Source organism: Chrysochloris asiatica, unplaced genomic scaffold, assembly GCF_000296735.1.
Source record: "Chrysochloris asiatica unplaced genomic scaffold, ChrAsi1.0 scaffold00019, whole genome shotgun sequence".
NCBI classification, from domain to species: Eukaryota; Metazoa; Chordata; class Mammalia; order Afrosoricida; family Chrysochloridae; genus Chrysochloris; species Chrysochloris asiatica.
In genome coordinates this window covers 19,070,882-19,077,800 of record NW_006408537.1, presented here as the reverse complement: position 1 = coordinate 19,077,800, position 6,919 = coordinate 19,070,882, and the positions used below count along the sequence as shown (strand labels likewise).

At 37.2% G+C, this 6,919-nt stretch overlaps 1 pseudogene; it reads left to right on the top strand.

Annotated features, from left to right (window-relative positions):
• The first annotated feature begins 3,137 nt into the window (after nt 1-3,137).
• The window catches only part of LOC102830290, a 92,164-nt pseudogene continuing 88,382 nt past the window's right edge, over nt 3,138-6,919 (top strand).

Sequence of the window (6,919 nt, the reverse complement as noted above, 5' to 3'; positions counted from 1 at the left end):
ATCTATACCAAGAAATTTGGAAGACAGTTACCTGGTCAGCTGATTGGGAGAGTTCCATATTTGTACCCATTCAGGTGGATCTTGACTTAAAGTAGAAAATGCCATAAGTTGTTTGCCTTTGCTTTATTGACTATGCAAAGCTTAAACTGTATGGATCATGACAAACCATGGATAGCACTGTGAAGAATGAGTATTGAAGAATACTTGATTATGCTCAAAAGGAATCTACCTGTGCATAGACAAACAGGCAGTCATTTGAAAACAAAAAACAAGGGTACACTGAATAGTTTTAAAGCAGGAAAGATGTGCACTAAGATTGTATTCTTTCACATTTGTTTTTGTTGTTATGTGCTGTGGAGTAGGTTCCGACTCATAGCGACCCTGTACAGGGTTTCCAAGGCTGTAAATATTTACGGGAGCAGAAACCTCATCTTTCTCCCGTGGAACAGCTGGTAGTTTCGAACTGCTGACCTTGTGGTTCGCAGCCCAATTCGTAACCACTATGCTATGATAGAATATTTAATCTGTATGCTGAGCAAATAATTCGAGAAGCTGTAATACATGAACAAGAATGTGGCACTGGGATTGGAAGTAGACTCATTAACAACCTGAGATATGAGATGATACACCCTTGCTTGCTGAAAACAGAGATCTTATATACTTATTGATGAATATAAAAAACCACAGTCTTCAGTATTGTTGTTGTTGTTGTTGTTAAGTGCTTTCGAGTCGGTTCCAACCCATAGCGACCCTATATAGGGTTTCCAAGGAGCAGCTGGTGAGCTTGAACCACCTACCTGCAGTTCAAATGGCTTTGCAATCTGATGCATTAACCCACAGCGGCACACCAGGACTCCTTCACTATAGGTTGCACTTTAATGTAAAGAATATAAAAATCATCACCATTGGAGCACTAAATGACATCATGATAAACAGAGAAAAGATTGAAGGTGTTAAAGACTTCATTTTGCTTGAATTCAGTATCAACACTTATGGAAGCAGCAGCATTAGGCAAATCTGCTGCACATGACTTCTTTAAAGTGTTCAAGAACAAAGATGTCAGTCTGAGAACTTAGGTGACCCTGACCCCAAGCCATACATGTGCATACGAAGTTGGACAATGTATAAGGAAGACTGTAAAAGAACTGATGCATTTGAATTATGGTGTTGGAGAAGAGTATTAAAAGTACCATGGAATGCCAGAGAACAAACATATCTGTGTTTGAAGAAGTAGAGCCAGAACTCTTCTTAGAAGCCAGAATGGTGAGACTTCATCTCTCTTACTTTGGACATATATATATCAGGACAGACCACTTTCTGTAGATGGACATCTTATTTGGTGAATTGTAGGGTCAGTGATAAAGTAGAAGACCCCAATGAGATGGATTGGCACAGTGGCAGCAACAATGGGCTCAAGTGTACCAGCATTGTTAAGATGGCAGATGGGGCAGTGTTTCCATTTGTTGTGTACAGAGTCACTATGACTTGGAACTGGCTCAATGGCACTTAATGATAACAATCTGACACATACTAGTGGTAAAATGTTTAAATGGATAAATGTGTTACTATTTTTAATTAAATTGTATATTTATACTTTAGTATCTTTGATGCATTGTTTCTAAACAACTAAATGAGGACATTAGTGAATCTAATTATTTAAACAATTCAGTGAAAAATATTTAAAATGAACTAATTTAAGCAGTAAGAATATGATCTCAAGTCTAGACTTCATAAATTTTAAGACATCTAAATGGGTAGAAAACCATACTGTGTCCTAAACATAGTGAAAACACTTTAGCTATTAGTCTCTTTTTGGTCCTGGTGTGACGTCCTGGTGTGGCACTGTGGATTAACATGCTGACTGCAAAGTCACTTTGAACTGCAAATTTGGCAGTTCAAGCTCACCAGCTGCTCCTCAGAAACCCAATGCAGGATTGCTAGGAGTTTTAACCAACCATGTGGCACTTAACAACAACACCAACAACCCTGAATTGAGACATCACAAAGAGGTCAACACTATGCTAAAGTGATTGTTAAAGTTGTGATATTAAAAAGGCATCATAATCGTCTATTGTGAAATTTATATTATTAACCTTAAAATAATGGTTCATGTATCAATGCATATTTCATTATCAACCTTCATGTATTATAAAACTAACATAACTAAAATAATTTTTTAGATGACTGGATAATATTTTCCTCACATTATATCTTGTCTTTCATAGTACATTTCATAATTAAGTACTTATCTTTTCTAGAATCACAAACACAGCATTAATGTAATGGCTCTTTGGACATATGTGGAACATATACCACATGCAACAGTCTCCCACAATATTTAAAGATAAAATATAATCCTATCTGGAAAACATACATTTATATGAAAAAAAGTGATAAATGTAAAAACTAAGATCATTGCATAAAGCAAATATATTTTGAAGCTATTTCTACAAAAAGAAAAAGGTTTTTGCATTTCACCTCTAAACTCATTCATCTGCTGCCTCTGCTTTGAATTGCTTTCAATTCATAGCGACCCTATAAGAGAGAGTAGAATTGCTCTCTTGGGTTTCAGAGACTGTAAATTTGTATGGGATCATCTTTCTTCCACAGAATGGTTAGAGAATTTGACTTTCCAGGTTTGGACTGCCAACCTTCTGATTAGCAGCCACACCCCTAATCCTCAGCTCTACCAGAGCCCTTTGAGTCTTTGATACAGCAAACATAAAAGTTAAGATAGCTAAAGAAAACACTACATCATTTTAAAAATTATAGTTTGCTAAATAATCCTTAATTTTAAGATATATAACAACAGATTATAATCAGTGCAAGCATTCATTCAGAAAACAAAACAATACAAATACTATAATTGGGTTTAGTTCATATTCAGTGGTGGTTTAAGCCAGGTACAGAAATCTGGCATCTACTTCTGCCATCAACACACTGGAACCTGTTACGTTTATGATAAATACTTTAGATTAATGTAAATCCTCTGCTTAAATTCATTCAATGATATTAACTTGGTAGACAAAGAAACTCATCATGAAATTAATAACGTGATCCCTTTAAAAGAAGTTGGGGCTCTCTGCTTCACACACCCCCCCCATTTGATAGGCAGCTGCAGCTTCCCCTCAGACAGGATGGTGAAGGTCGGAGTAAACAGATTTGGCTGTATTGGGCACCTGGTCACCAGGACTGATGTTAACTCTGACAAAGTGAAGGTTGTTGACATCAACGACCCCTTCATTGCATATTAATACATGCTGTACATGCTCCAGTATGATTCAACCCATGGCAAGTTCAGTAGCACCGTCAAAGCTGAGAACAGAAAACTTATCCTCAATGGGAAGCCCATCTCTATCTTCCAGAAGTGAGATCCCATCAACATCAAGTGGGGGGATGCTGGTGCTGAATATGTTGTAGAGTCTACTGGAGTCTTCACAAACTTGGAGCAGGTTGGGGCTCACTTGAAGGGTGGTGCCAAAAGGGTAATCATCTCTGTCCCTTCTACTGATGTTTTTGATGGGCTTGAACCACGAGAAGTATGACAACTCCCTCAAGATTGTCAGCAATGCCTCCTGCACCACCAACTGTTTGGTCCCTCTGGCCAAAGTCGTCCATGGCAACTTTGGCATCATGGAGGGACTCATGACCACAGTCCATGCCATCATTGCCACACAGAAGACTATGAATGGCCCTTCTGGGAAACTGTGGCATGATGGCTGTGGGACTGCCCAGAACACCATACCTGCAGCTGCAGGTATTGCCAAGGCTGTGGGCGAGGTCATCTCTGACTGCATGGGAAACTCACTGGCATGGTCTTCCATGTCCCCACTCCCAACATGTCGGTTGTGGACCTGACCTGCCACTTGGAGAAAGCTACCAAATGCAATGACATCAAGAAGGTGATCAGATGGACCCCTAACAGACATCCTGGGTTACACTGAAGATTAAGTCATCTCCTGTGGCACCCACTCTTCCACCTTTGATTCTGGGGCTGGCATTGCCCTCAATGACCACTTTGGCAAGCTCATTTCCTGGTATGACAATGAATTCAGCTACAGAAATTGGGTGGTGGACCTTATCATCCAAAAAATAACAGCCCCCCTGGACCACCAGCCCCAGCAGCAGCAACAGAGGAAGAGAGAGGCCCTCAGCTGCTGGGAGTCCTTACCCCAACTCTACTCCCCTACACACTAAGAAGCTCCCATCCTCACAGTTTCCATCTAGACCCCCTGGAGAAGGGGAGGGGTTTAGAGAGCCTAGTCTTGTCATGTACCACCAATAAAGTACACTGTCCAGTCACAAAAAAAAAAAAAAAAAAAAAAGGAAAAATAAATTGGTAGTTGCAGCTGGGCACCATCTAGTTCTTCTCGTGCCCAAGTCATGGATACTGATGTTCATAAATTCCACTAATCCATCGGACTAACTGCTGTCAATTACCTTCCATTCTCATCACTCTTCTTTCTTCCACACAGGAAGAAACCAAGAGTTACATCTTAGATGGTCACGCATACGCTTTAGGACATTTCTCATCAAAGAAGGATGTAGAATTTTGTTTTAGGGGATTATGTTATGCTAATTGACGATGGTGTCACATGAGACTATGGTCTTAATCTCCCAGGCCCAGCAACTCATTGCTTTAAAAAGTTTGATGATATCTAAGATATTTGCTTCATATTGCTCACTGTATACTCTACCACATTCATAGTTGTTTTTGCAATAGAGGTAAATTCCCACATACAGATATTCTGTTTCAACCCCTTATGTACTCCCACTATTCCTCCAATAGCTGCTTAGCCTGAGTTCCAAGGTTGTATATATAACACTATTTACCTCTGTCCCCTTTAGTTCTTGAAAACCTCCTTGTATCTTCACCTGTCTTCATCATTTTTCTTCTAAACTCCCTTTTCTTATCACCCTTCCCATCACTGAAGTTAACATGTGCCTATCCTCTAAGATGCTTTTTATTGCTATAACCAAAGACGTGTATCATATATTTGTTCCCAATATACGTCTCCTCCAGCATCAACAAACATTCTTTTATCTCTTACTTTTTATTTGTGGGCATTCGGGTCTTTAAATTCTTCCACGACACATCAGAAATATTGGCAAATGTTGTCACCTAAACCTTGAATTAATTCTTTCTGCATCTTTCACCTTTTAACCCTTTGCATAAGTATTGTTTACTTTAATAACTCCTTCCTAATCACTAATAATCCAGTTCTTCCCATAATATGCATTCCTAGAGCTTCATATTTGTTCTTACCAGCACTTATTACACTAGATGTTCGTATGCTTTGTGATTTATTTAATTAACACTAAACTGTCCCCTCTCACTAAGTGTTAAACTCCGTAAATGGTCATAACTTGACTGATTTATTTACAGTTGTATCTTCTGCATTAGTAGGACACTCAGCATATAGTATAAGCTGCATAAAACTGCGTACAACAAATGGATGATATGGTGAATAAATATTCTGATCTTTTCTTTCAATAATGTGTGTTTTAGTAGGTCTAAAATTTTCATCATATGTATCCATTAAAAATATGTAACCCATATTTAATGCTGCACAGAAAATGAAGTTCTGAAATTTTCTAAAGGTTAAGGATACCTTAAGAAATAAGGCATTAAGTTGTTTTTGATATATTAGAATTTTGCAAGCAATTAGTGTAAGTATATAACAGTAGTCAAACACAAAAAACAAACTTGCTCTGGTAATACATGGAGATTCTAAAATTGGAATTGAGACAGTTTAGTAAATTAAAAAAAAATTAATTAAACAGTGTTAGGCAGAAATATAATCAATTTTAGCTGGGGTCACACAGTTGAAAAATTATCTTATTCAACATCTACATTCATTCAAGATTTATTTTGGAATTCATTTTGAGTGGTCAAGTTCTATGTGATGAACATGGCCACAGTTATATACATAGTGCTGTAATTGTATTAACACCAAATGTTTTAGATTACTTATCACTGCTGTCCAAAAGCCTTCAGAATAACAGAAATACAAAAACTGTGGTATGACTTAACAGTTTTTGTAGTATATTTTAGAGAATACTAACTCTTATGAATGCTAATAATAACTATATAGAAACGTAATCAATTGCATGTGTAAGAAAAAAATAGTATTCAAATAGTTAAACAAGTTACTTTAGTGTTGCTTTTTCAGAGCCCTTATTATGTCCTTTGATTTTCACACTAACTCTCCAAGAGGAAGCTAGAAGTCCAAAGTTTTTTAAAAAAATAATTAGCAACTCTGAAAGAATAAAATATGTTCAAAACACGCTCCTCAAAGAATGCCAAAGGATTAACTTTTAGAAAAAAATAGATAGATAGATAGATGTTGTTATTAAGTATCGTAGAGTCGGTTACAACTCATAGAGGCCCTGTACAGGGTTTCCGAGGCTGTAAATCTTAATGGGAGCAGAAAGCCTCATCTTTCTCCTGCGGAACAGTTGGTAGTTTCAAACTGCTGACCTTGAGGTTAGCAGCCCGATTCATAACCACTATGCTATGAGTTTGAGACACCAAGGCTTCTTTGCTAAAACAATCCTTTAACTAAATTTTCTACTATATATATAATTTTTAAACTAAATTTTCTACATTGTCTATCTATATATAGATATTTGTAGAAAATTTAGTTAAAGAATTATTTTAGCAAAGAAACCTTGATGTCTCAAACTCATTCATAAACCTCTGTTAATGACTACCATCAGAAACAGTCATCTACTTTATGATGCATAAAGTTAAAAATTGTGAGATATGACACAGAGTGACAAGAAGCTGCATTTGCCAGAGACATGGGTGGAAGGTGAACAGAATAAAAAGGCAGAGAAGTCAGAAGGCAGAACCTCTGTGGAGAAAAATCTGTTAAATAATTTATAAATAAGTATAAAACTAAATTTGAGAAGAATG